The 18,267-nt window shown below is 44.2% G+C and overlaps 1 protein-coding gene across 4 annotated transcripts in view; it reads left to right on the forward strand.

Annotated features, from left to right (window-relative positions):
* Positions 1-18,267, forward strand: part of cipcb (CLOCK-interacting pacemaker b) — a 30,816-nt gene that overhangs the window by 10,257 nt on the left and 2,292 nt on the right. The gene's annotated exons all lie outside the window — the stretch shown is intronic.

The raw sequence follows: 18,267 nt of genomic DNA on the forward strand, positions 1-18,267 counted from the left end.
TAAGTAAATTCCAAACCAAAAGGGCAGGTCTCTCCTACATCACCACACTCTAAATAAAATACACAGCCAAAGAACACAAGAAAAACAACATCTTGATCTGGCGGCTAACAGGAAGCCAGAACCGCTGCGACCGACCCGAAGCCGCAACCGTCCTCCATGTCAAGCGGAAGAGGCGTCTTTAAAGGCAGAATCATCATATGATCACCCAATTACCGCTGGCAGGCTGTTATCAAATCAGCGGTAATCTGAAACTCAGGAAAAAAGAAAAACAGAACATACACAGTCACAAAAACAAATACACATAACGTAACACCCCCACCGTTAAGAATCATCACATGGTTGATTACACATCTTCCATTGCACGCGACAAAGTATCCGCTAAGACATTCTCGATCCCCTTCTTGTAGCGAATTTCAACATTAAACTCCTGTATGATTAATGCCCAACGCATAATACGTTGGTTGGAGTTACACATCCGAGACAGAAAAACCAACGGGTTATGATCAGTAAACACTACCAAAGGTAGTGAACTTGACCCCACATATACCTCAAAGTACTGTAGTGCAAGCAGTAAGGCCAAAGCTTCCTTCTCAATGGTGCTATAATTCAACTGATGTTTCAAAAATTTTCTCGAAAAATAGCATACCGGATGATCAACCCCTTGCACATCCTCCTGCAGGAGAACGGCACCAGCGCCAGTAGCGCTAGCATCCACGTCCAGCTTGAATGGAATGGAGAAATTAGGGGCAGAAAGTACTGGTGTACTGCATAGTAATAACTTGACAGACTCAAAGGCTCCCTGACATTCCTTACACCACACATAGTCTTTATTCTGACGGAGCAAGTTGGTCAACGGTAACACCACATCAGAGAAATTTTTACAGAATCCTCGATAGTATCCCGCCATACCAAGAAAACGTCTCAGTTGTCGTTTAGTATTCGGAACAGGAAACTGCACGATAGCCTGCACTTTAGCGGCAACAGGACGAACTGCACCCTGACCGACCTGTTTACCCAAATAGGTTACCGTAGCCCTACCAAACTCGCATTTCGCAAGATTCAGAGTCAAAGAGGAGGTGCACAGGCGATCAAACACCACATGAAGTGTCTCCAGATGATCATTCCAGTCAGAAGAATAAACCACAATGTCGTCTAAATACGCATCACAACCAGGAATACCTGCCAGAACCCTATTCATCAATCGTTGGAACGTGGCAGGAGCGTTTCTTAATCCGAACGCCATAACAGTGTACTGTAGCAAATTATCAGACGTAACAAAGGCAGAAACCTCGGCTGCGCGCGGAGTTAAGGGCACCTGCCAATAACCTTTAAGTAGATCCAGCTTTGAAACAAAAGTAGCAGACCCAACCCTGTCCACACAGTCCTCCATCCGGGGCAAGGGAAATGAATCTGACTTTGTGATGGCGTTAACTTTTCTATAATCAGTGCAAAAGCGAACCGTGCCATCACTCTTTGGAACGATAAGGCAGGGAGAACTCCAAGCACTGGAACTCTGCACAGCCAGCCCGTTTTCAAGGAGATACTTCACCTCATCCTGCATAATCTGACGCTTAGTTGGGTTCACCCTATAGGCATGCTGCTTAATTGGTGGATGATCCCCCACGTCAATATCATGGCATACTACAGTCGTTCTAGATGGTACGTCAGAGAACAAGGTTGGATATAGCTGGATTAAATGGCAAATATCTGATCGAGAAGCTTCGGACAGATATGACAGGTAAGACGGTAAATCTTTAAGGATCTCAGAATTTTGCAACCGGGCACCAGTAACAGATGCACTTCGCATGGTCAAACCATCGGTATCAGAACCCTCAGACGTAGACATAACAGCTACAGATGCAACTGAAACCGCAGAACTTTTCTCTTGACCATCTCGCGAAATATATAACTTCAACATATTAATGTGACAGACGCGAGTTTTCCTCTTGCGATCAGGGGTACGAACTATGTAGTCCGTCTCACTAAGTTTGGCGTCAATCACATACGGGCCAGAAAACTTCGCCTGTAGGGCTGATCCAGGGATAGGAAGCAAAACCAGTACCCGGTCACCCTGGTTAAAAGAACGTGAAACAGTTTTTTTGTCAAATCGAGTCTTCATCTTTGCTTGAGCAGACGCCATAGAGATTCGAGCAAGTTCGCCCACACGATGTAAACGTTCACGGAAGGAGCTAACATAGTCCAAGACATTAATGGCGTCACTTGTCTTACAACCCATCATTTTCTCCTTCAATAATTTCAACGGCCCCCTTACGGTATGGCCGAACACCAACTCCGCAGGACTAAAGCCAAGTGATTCCTGTTGAGTCTCACGCACAGCAAACAACAAAAGGGGCAAACCCTCATCCCATTCTTTCTCTGATTGAGCACAAAATGTACGCAACATTGACTTTAAGGTTTGATGAAACCTTTCCAGCGACCCCTGTGACTCTGGATGGTACGCACTTGAAACTTCGTGTTTTATATTGAGCTGACACAACACCTGCTTAAATAACCGGGACATAAAATTTGTGCCCTGATCAGTCTGCACCACCTTTGGTAAACCGAAAGTTGAAAAAAATTTAATTAGAGCTTGCACCACCCCTTTAGTTTTTATAGTGCGTAAAGGCACAGCTTCCGGAAAACGGGTATTAGCGCACATCATAGTTAACATGGATTTATGTCCGGACTTAGTCCGTGGCAAAGGACCAACACAATCTAGAACCACCCGCTCAAATGGCTCACCCATAACAGGAATGGGGCAAAGGGGTGCGGGGGAGATCACTTGATTTGGCTTACCCACAGTCTGGCAGATATGGCATGACCGACAGTACCTCACAACATCCGACCTTAACCCAGGCCAGAAGAAATGACTTAAGATACGATGGTATGTTTTTGTAACGCCCAAATGTCCTGAGAAACTATGATCATGGGCTAACATCAACACATGCGAGCGAAATTGAGCAGGCACAACTATCTGATAAACGGCATCAACTTCATTTTCAGAAAACACTGGCGTTCTTTTTCGCATCAGCAACCCGTCATCCCAAAAATAAGCAACAGGTCTCTTGAAAATCTCTCCGCTCTTCACGACGGCCGTTCTGCAACGAGCCAGAGAATTATCAGATTTTTGCGCGTTCGCCAGCGTAATTCTATCAATAGTCGAAGTTAAATCAACTTCAGCACCAGGTGCAGCGGACAACAGCTCAGAGTGCATACACTCTACTTCCACAGGGGGTTCATGACAACTATCAGTGCTATCAGGAAACGCCACAAAACTATCTGAAAGCTCAACTACGTCACTATATTTACGTGACTGCGCTCGCGTAACCACGCATGCAGGAAATACAGAAGTTGAGGTTAAAACAGAACCTACAACATTTCGTGAGTCGGAAAGCGGGTCTTCAACGACTTCAGGAAACGGCAGTACCTTTCCGCCTGCGAGATCATTACCAAGAATCAAATCAATCCCTTTAATAGGTAGCTGTGGACGAACCGCAATCTTAACAAGATCAGAAACAAGATCAGACTGAATGTTTACACGATGTAACGGAACTCTGACGATCCCCAACTCAATTCCTTGAACCAGCACATCTGAACCGCAATACGAATCCTTAGAAAATGGTAAAATTTTGCCACACACAAATGATTGGGCTGACCCAGTATCTCGGAGAATGCGAATGGGGACTTTAACGCTTTCCTGTCCAGTAAGAAAAACTACCCCACTAGACACAAACGGAACATATCCAGCATCAACTCCTGGCCCATTTGTGTCAACTGGCGAACTCGCAACACATGCAAATCCAACACTCTTCGGCACCGAGCTATTTGGAAACTGGTTTTTCCTTTTTAAAACTGGACAACCAGCAATGAGATGGCCAGTCTCATGACAATAAAAACACTCACGTGAGTCAGCCTGATTCGATTCAGCAGCTAAATTTTTCGGACTCTTTTCAAATTGGAAGAATTCACGACGCGCAGACGAAACAAAAACATTTTTATGAGTCAATACAAATTCATCCGCTGAAACCGCGGCATGCACGAGTTTATTCACTTTCTGCTCATTTAAATATACAACAATCTTGTCTGGTAACGTGGTTTTAAAATCTTCCAATAACACAAGCTCTCGAAGTTGCTCAAAATTATTTACCTTGCTGGACTGGCACCATTTATCAAAAAGATTTCCCTTTTCTCGGGCAAACTCAACAAATGTCTGATTGGCAGCTTTCACGTGACCACGGAATTTTTGACGGTATGCTTCGGGAACAAGTTCGTATGCCCTAAGAATCGAGGCCTTCAAAACATCATAATTTAAACTCTCCTCAACAGACAAAGCAGCACAAACTTCCTGTGCTTTACCAGTCAGTTTGCATTGTAACAAAAGTGACCAAATCTCTTTCGGCCACTTCAAAACAACAGCAATTCGCTCAAAAGCACTGAAAAAAGAATCAATCTCCGTTTCTCGAAACGCAGGAACTAAACGAATCTGGCTGCTAATATCAAATTCACCCGTGCTCGGAGTATGTGGGACAGGAGAAGTAACAGAAGAAACACGGGCACTGGGGACAGCCGCAAAAGGAGGTTGTAATACACTCACCGGTACCGTCGAAACGCGGTGCGCCTCAAGTTCACACTGCCTAACGCGCAAAAGCTGCGTATCATGTTCTTGTCGCTTAACTTGTAAATCAAGCTCGCGAAGTCGTATAGCCAATTTAAGGTCCGTGGTACTCAGCCCTACCAGTGGATCCAGCTCCACCACTGGATTTCGAACTGCTTCCGTGCTTAACTCTTCCGTCACATAAGCAGCATCGCCATCTAGTGCCATTGATTCAACTTTCAATACCCCATCCAACACCAATTTCTCCTGTACCACATCTAACAATACTTGCTTAGAGGACCCTTTAGATACAGATATATCATAATAATCTGCAATCAAAAATAAATCAGATTTACGGCATGATTGTAAAGCCTCTACCGTAGGAAAATGTTTAAACGCCTCAATACTAAAATCCATAATTATCCTCCGTATACTAGCAAAACCCGCCAATCAAACAACGAAATAAATACCTACCAGCAAGGCAAATCTTTGGCAAACTTACAAACGAATCAAATGAAATGGACGAGCCCCCATTTATTACGTCCGCTAGGGGTAAGACGCAATAAGTAGTTAAATAAATAAAGCCAGCTTCCCGCAGGCCGTCAGATCAACCAGAAAAAAAAAGAAATCCTCAAAAAGAACAAATACGAACGAAAGCGAATTCAAGAGATTTATTGTAAACACAAACGAAAATGAATCAATCAAAAGGACCCATGGCCCAAATAAAGCAAAAGATATAATTCATTAACAATGAAATCAACAGAAATAAATAAATAAAGTGGTATTCTCGTCAGAGAGACCCAAGGCCCAAAATAACAAACAAAACCCAACCTAATAAAATTAAATAAACCACGTAAGTAACCTACCACAAAGAAAAATGAAAGAAACTACATTAAACTTACCTAACTACGCTCATCAAAAACATAAGTAAATTCCAAACCAAAAGGGCAGGTCTCTCCTACATCACCACACTCTAAATAAAATACACAGCCAAAGAACACAAGAAAAACAACATCTTGATCTGGCGGCTAACAGGAAGCCAGAACCGCTGCGACCGACCCGAAGCCGCAACCGTCCTCCATGTCAAGCGGAAGAGGCGTCTTTAAAGGCAGAATCATCATATGATCACCCAATTACCGCTGGCAGGCTGTTATCAAATCAGCGGTAATCTGAAACTCAGGAAAAAAGAAAAACAGAACATACACAGTCACAAAAACAAATACACATAACGTAACACCCCCACCGTTAAGAATCATCACATGGTTGATTACACATCTTCCATTGCACGCGACAAAGTATCCGCTAAGACATTCTCGATCCCCTTCTTGTAGCGAATTTCAACATTAAACTCCTGTATGATTAATGCCCAACGCATAATACGTTGGTTGGAGTTACACATCCGAGACAGAAAAACCAACGGGTTATGATCAGTAAACACTACCAAAGGTAGTGAACTTGACCCCACATATACCTCAAAGTACTGTAGTGCAAGCAGTAAGGCCAAAGCTTCCTTCTCAATGGTGCTATAATTCAACTGATGTTTCAAAAATTTTCTCGAAAAATAGCATACCGGATGATCAACCCCTTGCACATCCTCCTGCAGGAGAACGGCACCAGCGCCAGTAGCGCTAGCATCCACGTCCAGCTTGAATGGAATGGAGAAATTAGGGGCAGAAAGTACTGGTGTACTGCATAGTAATAACTTGACAGACTCAAAGGCTCCCTGACATTCCTTACACCACACATAGTCTTTATTCTGACGGAGCAAGTTGGTCAACGGTAACACCACATCAGAGAAATTTTTACAGAATCCTCGATAGTATCCCGCCATACCAAGAAAACGTCTCAGTTGTCGTTTAGTATTCGGAACAGGAAACTGCACGATAGCCTGCACTTTAGCGGCAACAGGACGAACTGCACCCTGACCGACCTGTTTACCCAAATAGGTTACCGTAGCCCTACCAAACTCGCATTTCGCAAGATTCAGAGTCAAAGAGGAGGTGCACAGGCGATCAAACACCACATGAAGTGTCTCCAGATGATCATTCCAGTCAGAAGAATAAACCACAATGTCGTCTAAATACGCATCACAACCAGGAATACCTGCCAGAACCCTATTCATCAATCGTTGGAACGTGGCAGGAGCGTTTCTTAATCCGAACGCCATAACAGTGTACTGTAGCAAATTATCAGACGTAACAAAGGCAGAAACCTCGGCTGCGCGCGGAGTTAAGGGCACCTGCCAATAACCTTTAAGTAGATCCAGCTTTGAAACAAAAGTAGCAGACCCAACCCTGTCCACACAGTCCTCCATCCGGGGCAAGGGAAATGAATCTGACTTTGTGATGGCGTTAACTTTTCTATAATCAGTGCAAAAGCGAACCGTGCCATCACTCTTTGGAACGATAAGGCAGGGAGAACTCCAAGCACTGGAACTCTGCACAGCCAGCCCGTTTTCAAGGAGATACTTCACCTCATCCTGCATAATCTGACGCTTAGTTGGGTTCACCCTATAGGCATGCTGCTTAATTGGTGGATGATCCCCCACGTCAATATCATGGCATACTACAGTCGTTCTAGATGGTACGTCAGAGAACAAGGTTGGATATAGCTGGATTAAATGGCAAATATCTGATCGAGAAGCTTCGGACAGATATGACAGGTAAGACGGTAAATCTTTAAGGATCTCAGAATTTTGCAACCGGGCACCAGTAACAGATGCACTTCGCATGGTCAAACCATCGGTATCAGAACCCTCAGACGTAGACATAACAGCTACAGATGCAACTGAAACCGCAGAACTTTTCTCTTGACCATCTCGCGAAATATATAACTTCAACATATTAATGTGACAGACGCGAGTTTTCCTCTTGCGATCAGGGGTACGAACTATGTAGTCCGTCTCACTAAGTTTGGCGTCAATCACATACGGGCCAGAAAACTTCGCCTGTAGGGCTGATCCAGGGATAGGAAGCAAAACCAGTACCCGGTCACCCTGGTTAAAAGAACGTGAAACAGTTTTTTTGTCAAATCGAGTCTTCATCTTTGCTTGAGCAGACGCCATAGAGATTCGAGCAAGTTCGCCCACACGATGTAAACGTTCACGGAAGGAGCTAACATAGTCCAAGACATTAATGGCGTCACTTGTCTTACAACCCATCATTTTCTCCTTCAATAATTTCAACGGCCCCCTTACGGTATGGCCGAACACCAACTCCGCAGGACTAAAGCCAAGTGATTCCTGTTGAGTCTCACGCACAGCAAACAACAAAAGGGGCAAACCCTCATCCCATTCTTTCTCTGATTGAGCACAAAATGTACGCAACATTGACTTTAAGGTTTGATGAAACCTTTCCAGCGACCCCTGTGACTCTGGATGGTACGCACTTGAAACTTCGTGTTTTATATTGAGCTGACACAACACCTGCTTAAATAACCGGGACATAAAATTTGTGCCCTGATCAGTCTGCACCACCTTTGGTAAACCGAAAGTTGAAAAAAATTTAATTAGAGCTTGCACCACCCCTTTAGTTTTTATAGTGCGTAAAGGCACAGCTTCCGGAAAACGGGTATTAGCGCACATCATAGTTAACATGGATTTATGTCCGGACTTAGTCCGTGGCAAAGGACCAACACAATCTAGAACCACCCGCTCAAATGGCTCACCCATAACAGGAATGGGGCAAAGGGGTGCGGGGGAGATCACTTGATTTGGCTTACCCACAGTCTGGCAGATATGGCATGACCGACAGTACCTCACAACATCCGACCTTAACCCAGGCCAGAAGAAATGACTTAAGATACGATGGTATGTTTTTGTAACGCCCAAATGTCCTGAGAAACTATGATCATGGGCTAACATCAACACATGCGAGCGAAATTGAGCAGGCACAACTATCTGATAAACGGCATCAACTTCATTTTCAGAAAACACTGGCGTTCTTTTTCGCATCAGCAACCCGTCATCCCAAAAATAAGCAACAGGTCTCTTGAAAATCTCTCCGCTCTTCACGACGGCCGTTCTGCAACGAGCCAGAGAATTATCAGATTTTTGCGCGTTCGCCAGCGTAATTCTATCAATAGTCGAAGTTAAATCAACTTCAGCACCAGGTGCAGCGGACAACAGCTCAGAGTGCATACACTCTACTTCCACAGGGGGTTCATGACAACTATCAGTGCTATCAGGAAACGCCACAAAACTATCTGAAAGCTCAACTACGTCACTATATTTACGTGACTGCGCTCGCGTAACCACGCATGCAGGAAATACAGAAGTTGAGGTTAAAACAGAACCTACAACATTTCGTGAGTCGGAAAGCGGGTCTTCAACGACTTCAGGAAACGGCAGTACCTTTCCGCCTGCGAGATCATTACCAAGAATCAAATCAATCCCTTTAATAGGTAGCTGTGGACGAACCGCAATCTTAACAAGATCAGAAACAAGATCAGACTGAATGTTTACACGATGTAACGGAACTCTGACGATCCCCAACTCAATTCCTTGAACCAGCACATCTGAACCGCAATACGAATCCTTAGAAAATGGTAAAATTTTGCCACACACAAATGATTGGGCTGACCCAGTATCTCGGAGAATGCGAATGGGGACTTTAACGCTTTCCTGTCCAGTAAGAAAAACTACCCCACTAGACACAAACGGAACATATCCAGCATCAACTCCTGGCCCATTTGTGTCAACTGGCGAACTCGCAACACATGCAAATCCAACACTCTTCGGCACCGAGCTATTTGGAAACTGGTTTTTCCTTTTTAAAACTGGACAACCAGCAATGAGATGGCCAGTCTCATGACAATAAAAACACTCACGTGAGTCAGCCTGATTCGATTCAGCAGCTAAATTTTTCGGACTCTTTTCAAATTGGAAGAATTCACGACGCGCAGACGAAACAAAAACATTTTTATGAGTCAATACAAATTCATCCGCTGAAACCGCGGCATGCACGAGTTTATTCACTTTCTGCTCATTTAAATATACAACAATCTTGTCTGGTAACGTGGTTTTAAAATCTTCCAATAACACAAGCTCTCGAAGTTGCTCAAAATTATTTACCTTGCTGGACTGGCACCATTTATCAAAAAGATTTCCCTTTTCTCGGGCAAACTCAACAAATGTCTGATTGGCAGCTTTCACGTGACCACGGAATTTTTGACGGTATGCTTCGGGAACAAGTTCGTATGCCCTAAGAATCGAGGCCTTCAAAACATCATAATTTAAACTCTCCTCAACAGACAAAGCAGCACAAACTTCCTGTGCTTTACCAGTCAGTTTGCATTGTAACAAAAGTGACCAAATCTCTTTCGGCCACTTCAAAACAACAGCAATTCGCTCAAAAGCACTGAAAAAAGAATCAATCTCCGTTTCTCGAAACGCAGGAACTAAACGAATCTGGCTGCTAATATCAAATTCACCCGTGCTCGGAGTATGTGGGACAGGAGAAGTAACAGAAGAAACACGGGCACTGGGGACAGCCGCAAAAGGAGGTTGTAATACACTCACCGGTACCGTCGAAACGCGGTGCGCCTCAAGTTCACACTGCCTAACGCGCAAAAGCTGCGTATCATGTTCTTGTCGCTTAACTTGTAAATCAAGCTCGCGAAGTCGTATAGCCAATTTAAGGTCCGTGGTACTCAGCCCTACCAGTGGATCCAGCTCCACCACTGGATTTCGAACTGCTTCCGTGCTTAACTCTTCCGTCACATAAGCAGCATCGCCATCTAGTGCCATTGATTCAACTTTCAATACCCCATCCAACACCAATTTCTCCTGTACCACATCTAACAATACTTGCTTAGAGGACCCTTTAGATACAGATATATCATAATAATCTGCAATCAAAAATAAATCAGATTTACGGCATGATTGTAAAGCCTCTACCGTAGGAAAATGTTTAAACGCCTCAATACTAAAATCCATAATTATCCTCCGTATACTAGCAAAACCCGCCAATCAAACAACGAAATAAATACCTACCAGCAAGGCAAATCTTTGGCAAACTTACAAACGAATCAAATGAAATGGACGAGCCCCCATTTATTACGTCCGCTAGGGGTAAGACGCAATAAGTAGTTAAATAAATAAAGCCAGCTTCCCGCAGGCCGTCAGATCAACCAGAAAAAAAAAGAAATCCTCAAAAAGAACAAATACGAACGAAAGCGAATTCAAGAGATTTATTGTAAACACAAACGAAAATGAATCAATCAAAAGGACCCATGGCCCAAATAAAGCAAAAGATATAATTCATTAACAATGAAATCAACAGAAATAAATAAATAAAGTGGTATTCTCGTCAGAGAGACCCAAGGCCCAAAATAACAAACAAAACCCAACCTAATAAAATTAAATAAACCACGTAAGTAACCTACCACAAAGAAAAATGAAAGAAACTACATTAAACTTACCTAACTACGCTCATCAAAAACATAAGTAAATTCCAAACCAAAAGGGCAGGTCTCTCCTACATCACCACACTCTAAATAAAATACACAGCCAAAGAACACAAGAAAAACAACATCTTGATCTGGCGGCTAACAGGAAGCCAGAACCGCTGCGACCGACCCGAAGCCGCAACCGTCCTCCATGTCAAGCGGAAGAGGCGTCTTTAAAGGCAGAATCATCATATGATCACCCAATTACCGCTGGCAGGCTGTTATCAAATCAGCGGTAATCTGAAACTCAGGAAAAAAGAAAAACAGAACATACACAGTCACAAAAACAAATACACATAACGTAACACCCCCACCGTTAAGAATCATCACATGGTTGATTACACATCTTCCATTGCACGCGACAAAGTATCCGCTAAGACATTCTCGATCCCCTTCTTGTAGCGAATTTCAACATTAAACTCCTGTATGATTAATGCCCAACGCATAATACGTTGGTTGGAGTTACACATCCGAGACAGAAAAACCAACGGGTTATGATCAGTAAACACTACCAAAGGTAGTGAACTTGACCCCACATATACCTCAAAGTACTGTAGTGCAAGCAGTAAGGCCAAAGCTTCCTTCTCAATGGTGCTATAATTCAACTGATGTTTCAAAAATTTTCTCGAAAAATAGCATACCGGATGATCAACCCCTTGCACATCCTCCTGCAGGAGAACGGCACCAGCGCCAGTAGCGCTAGCATCCACGTCCAGCTTGAATGGAATGGAGAAATTAGGGGCAGAAAGTACTGGTGTACTGCATAGTAATAACTTGACAGACTCAAAGGCTCCCTGACATTCCTTACACCACACATAGTCTTTATTCTGACGGAGCAAGTTGGTCAACGGTAACACCACATCAGAGAAATTTTTACAGAATCCTCGATAGTATCCCGCCATACCAAGAAAACGTCTCAGTTGTCGTTTAGTATTCGGAACAGGAAACTGCACGATAGCCTGCACTTTAGCGGCAACAGGACGAACTGCACCCTGACCGACCTGTTTACCCAAATAGGTTACCGTAGCCCTACCAAACTCGCATTTCGCAAGATTCAGAGTCAAAGAGGAGGTGCACAGGCGATCAAACACCACATGAAGTGTCTCCAGATGATCATTCCAGTCAGAAGAATAAACCACAATGTCGTCTAAATACGCATCACAACCAGGAATACCTGCCAGAACCCTATTCATCAATCGTTGGAACGTGGCAGGAGCGTTTCTTAATCCGAACGCCATAACAGTGTACTGTAGCAAATTATCAGACGTAACAAAGGCAGAAACCTCGGCTGCGCGCGGAGTTAAGGGCACCTGCCAATAACCTTTAAGTAGATCCAGCTTTGAAACAAAAGTAGCAGACCCAACCCTGTCCACACAGTCCTCCATCCGGGGCAAGGGAAATGAATCTGACTTTGTGATGGCGTTAACTTTTCTATAATCAGTGCAAAAGCGAACCGTGCCATCACTCTTTGGAACGATAAGGCAGGGAGAACTCCAAGCACTGGAACTCTGCACAGCCAGCCCGTTTTCAAGGAGATACTTCACCTCATCCTGCATAATCTGACGCTTAGTTGGGTTCACCCTATAGGCATGCTGCTTAATTGGTGGATGATCCCCCACGTCAATATCATGGCATACTACAGTCGTTCTAGATGGTACGTCAGAGAACAAGGTTGGATATAGCTGGATTAAATGGCAAATATCTGATCGAGAAGCTTCGGACAGATATGACAGGTAAGACGGTAAATCTTTAAGGATCTCAGAATTTTGCAACCGGGCACCAGTAACAGATGCACTTCGCATGGTCAAACCATCGGTATCAGAACCCTCAGACGTAGACATAACAGCTACAGATGCAACTGAAACCGCAGAACTTTTCTCTTGACCATCTCGCGAAATATATAACTTCAACATATTAATGTGACAGACGCGAGTTTTCCTCTTGCGATCAGGGGTACGAACTATGTAGTCCGTCTCACTAAGTTTGGCGTCAATCACATACGGGCCAGAAAACTTCGCCTGTAGGGCTGATCCAGGGATAGGAAGCAAAACCAGTACCCGGTCACCCTGGTTAAAAGAACGTGAAACAGTTTTTTTGTCAAATCGAGTCTTCATCTTTGCTTGAGCAGACGCCATAGAGATTCGAGCAAGTTCGCCCACACGATGTAAACGTTCACGGAAGGAGCTAACATAGTCCAAGACATTAATGGCGTCACTTGTCTTACAACCCATCATTTTCTCCTTCAATAATTTCAACGGCCCCCTTACGGTATGGCCGAACACCAACTCCGCAGGACTAAAGCCAAGTGATTCCTGTTGAGTCTCACGCACAGCAAACAACAAAAGGGGCAAACCCTCATCCCATTCTTTCTCTGATTGAGCACAAAATGTACGCAACATTGACTTTAAGGTTTGATGAAACCTTTCCAGCGACCCCTGTGACTCTGGATGGTACGCACTTGAAACTTCGTGTTTTATATTGAGCTGACACAACACCTGCTTAAATAACCGGGACATAAAATTTGTGCCCTGATCAGTCTGCACCACCTTTGGTAAACCGAAAGTTGAAAAAAATTTAATTAGAGCTTGCACCACCCCTTTAGTTTTTATAGTGCGTAAAGGCACAGCTTCCGGAAAACGGGTATTAGCGCACATCATAGTTAACATGGATTTATGTCCGGACTTAGTCCGTGGCAAAGGACCAACACAATCTAGAACCACCCGCTCAAATGGCTCACCCATAACAGGAATGGGGCAAAGGGGTGCGGGGGAGATCACTTGATTTGGCTTACCCACAGTCTGGCAGATATGGCATGACCGACAGTACCTCACAACATCCGACCTTAACCCAGGCCAGAAGAAATGACTTAAGATACGATGGTATGTTTTTGTAACGCCCAAATGTCCTGAGAAACTATGATCATGGGCTAACATCAACACATGCGAGCGAAATTGAGCAGGCACAACTATCTGATAAACGGCATCAACTTCATTTTCAGAAAACACTGGCGTTCTTTTTCGCATCAGCAACCCGTCATCCCAAAAATAAGCAACAGGTCTCTTGAAAATCTCTCCGCTCTTCACGACGGCCGTTCTGCAACGAGCCAGAGAATTATCAGATTTTTGCGCGTTCGCCAGCGTAATTCTATCAATAGTCGAAGTTAAATCAACTTCAGCACCAGGTGCAGCGGACAACAGCTCAGAGTGCATACACTCTACTTCCACAGGGGGTTCATGACAACTATCAGTGCTATCAGGAAACGCCACAAAACTATCTGAAAGCTCAACTACGTCACTATATTTACGTGACTGCGCTCGCGTAACCACGCATGCAGGAAATACAGAAGTTGAGGTTAAAACAGAACCTACAACATTTCGTGAGTCGGAAAGCGGGTCTTCAACGACTTCAGGAAACGGCAGTACCTTTCCGCCTGCGAGATCATTACCAAGAATCAAATCAATCCCTTTAATAGGTAGCTGTGGACGAACCGCAATCTTAACAAGATCAGAAACAAGATCAGACTGAATGTTTACACGATGTAACGGAACTCTGACGATCCCCAACTCAATTCCTTGAACCAGCACATCTGAACCGCAATACGAATCCTTAGAAAATGGTAAAATTTTGCCACACACAAATGATTGGGCTGACCCAGTATCTCGGAGAATGCGAATGGGGACTTTAACGCTTTCCTGTCCAGTAAGAAAAACTACCCCACTAGACACAAACGGAACATATCCAGCATCAACTCCTGGCCCATTTGTGTCAACTGGCGAACTCGCAACACATGCAAATCCAACACTCTTCGGCACCGAGCTATTTGGAAACTGGTTTTTCCTTTTTAAAACTGGACAACCAGCAATGAGATGGCCAGTCTCATGACAATAAAAACACTCACGTGAGTCAGCCTGATTCGATTCAGCAGCTAAATTTTTCGGACTCTTTTCAAATTGGAAGAATTCACGACGCGCAGACGAAACAAAAACATTTTTATGAGTCAATACAAATTCATCCGCTGAAACCGCGGCATGCACGAGTTTATTCACTTTCTGCTCATTTAAATATACAACAATCTTGTCTGGTAACGTGGTTTTAAAATCTTCCAATAACACAAGCTCTCGAAGTTGCTCAAAATTATTTACCTTGCTGGACTGGCACCATTTATCAAAAAGATTTCCCTTTTCTCGGGCAAACTCAACAAATGTCTGATTGGCAGCTTTCACGTGACCACGGAATTTTTGACGGTATGCTTCGGGAACAAGTTCGTATGCCCTAAGAATCGAGGCCTTCAAAACATCATAATTTAAACTCTCCTCAACAGACAAAGCAGCACAAACTTCCTGTGCTTTACCAGTCAGTTTGCATTGTAACAAAAGTGACCAAATCTCTTTCGGCCACTTCAAAACAACAGCAATTCGCTCAAAAGCACTGAAAAAAGAATCAATCTCCGTTTCTCGAAACGCAGGAACTAAACGAATCTGGCTGCTAATATCAAATTCACCCGTGCTCGGAGTATGTGGGACAGGAGAAGTAACAGAAGAAACACGGGCACTGGGGACAGCCGCAAAAGGAGGTTGTAATACACTCACCGGTACCGTCGAAACGCGGTGCGCCTCAAGTTCACACTGCCTAACGCGCAAAAGCTGCGTATCATGTTCTTGTCGCTTAACTTGTAAATCAAGCTCGCGAAGTCGTATAGCCAATTTAAGGTCCGTGGTACTCAGCCCTACCAGTGGATCCAGCTCCACCACTGGATTTCGAACTGCTTCCGTGCTTAACTCTTCCGTCACATAAGCAGCATCGCCATCTAGTGCCATTGATTCAACTTTCAATACCCCATCCAACACCAATTTCTCCTGTACCACATCTAACAATACTTGCTTAGAGGACCCTTTAGATACAGATATATCATAATAATCTGCAATCAAAAATAAATCAGATTTACGGCATGATTGTAAAGCCTCTACCGTAGGAAAATGTTTAAACGCCTCAATACTAAAATCCATAATTATCCTCCGTATACTAGCAAAACCCGCCAATCAAACAACGAAATAAATACCTACCAGCAAGGCAAATCTTTGGCAAACTTACAAACGAATCAAATGAAATGGACGAGCCCCCATTTATTACGTCCGCTAGGGGTAAGACGCAATAAGTAGTTAAATAAATAAAGCCAGCTTCCCGCAGGCCGTCAGATCAACCAGAAAAAAAAAGAAATCCTCAAAAAGAACAAATACGAACGAAAGCGAATTCAAGAGATTTATTGTAAACACAAACGAAAATGAATCAATCAAAAGGACCCATGGCCCAAATAAAGCAAAAGATATAATTCATTAACAATGAAATCAACAGAAATAAATAAATAAAGTGGTATTCTCGTCAGAGAGACCCAAGGCCCAAAATAACAAACAAAACCCAACCTAATAAAATTAAATAAACCACGTAAGTAACCTACCACAAAGAAAAATGAAAGAAACTACATTAAACTTACCTAACTACGCTCATCAAAAACATAAGTAAATTCCAAACCAAAAGGGCAGGTCTCTCCTACATCACCACACTCTAAATAAAATACACAGCCAAAGAACACAAGAAAAACAACATCTTGATCTGGCGGCTAACAGGAAGCCAGAACCGCTGCGACCGACCCGAAGCCGCAACCGTCCTCCATGTCAAGCGGAAGAGGCGTCTTTAAAGGCAGAATCATCATATGATCACCCAATTACCGCTGGCAGGCTGTTATCAAATCAGCGGTAATCTGAAACTCAGGAAAAAAGAAAAACAGAACATACACAGTCACAAAAACAAATACACATAACGTAACACTCACTCACTCACTGACTCACTCACTCACTCACTGACACACTCACTCACTCACTCACTCACTCACTCACTCACTCACTCACTCACTGACACACTCACTCACTCACTCACTGACACACTCACTCACTCACTCACTCACTCACTCACTCACTCACTCACTGACACACTCACTCACTCACTGACACACACACTCGCTCACTCACTCTCTCACTCACTCCCACACACACACACACACTCACTCACTCACTCACTGACACACTCACTCACTCACTCACTCACTCACTCACTGACACACTCACTCACTCTCTCACTCACTGACACACTCACTAACTCACTAACACTCACTCACTGACACACTCACTCACTCACTCACTGACACACTCACTCACTCACTCTCTCACTCACTCACTCACTGACACACTCACTCACTCTCTCTCTCACTCACTCACTCACTCACTGACTCACTGACACACTCACTCACTGACACACTCACTCACTGACACTCACACACTCACTCACTCACTGACACACTCACTCTCTCTCTCACTCACTCACTCACTGACACACTCACTCTCTCTCTCACTCACTCACTCACTCACTGACACACTCACTCACTCTCTCTCTCACTCACTCACTCACTCACTGACTCACTGACACACTCACTCACTGACACACTCACTCACTGACACTCACACACTCACTCACTCTCTCACTGACACACTCACTCACACACACACACACACTCACTCACTCACTCACTCACTGACACACTCACTCACTCACTCACTCACTGACACACTCACTCACTCACTCACTCACTGACACACTCACTCACTCACTCACTGACACACTCACTCACTCACTGACACACACACTCGCTCACTCACTCTCTCACTCACTCCCACACACACACACACACACTCACTCACTCACTCACTGACACACTCACTCACTCACTAACACACTCACTCACTGACACACTCACTCACTCACTCACTCACTCACTCACTCACTCACTCACTCACTCACTCACTCACTCACTCACTCACTCACTGACACACACACACACACACTCACTCACTCACTCACTGACACACACACTCGCTCACTCACTCTCTCACTCACTCCCACACACACACACACACACACACACACACACACACTCACTCACTCACTCACTGACACACTCACTCACTCACTCACTCACTGACACACTCACTCACTCACTCACTCACTCACTCACTCACTCACTCACTCACTGACACACTCACTCACTCACTGACACACTCACTCACTCACTCACTCACTCACTGACACACTCACTCACTAACACACTCACTCACTGACACACTCACTCACTCACTCACTCACTGACACACTCACTCACTCACTCACTCACTCAC

Source organism: Squalius cephalus, assembly GCF_949319135.1.
Source record: "Squalius cephalus genome assembly, chromosome: 12".
NCBI classification, from domain to species: Eukaryota; Metazoa; Chordata; class Actinopteri; order Cypriniformes; family Leuciscidae; genus Squalius; species Squalius cephalus.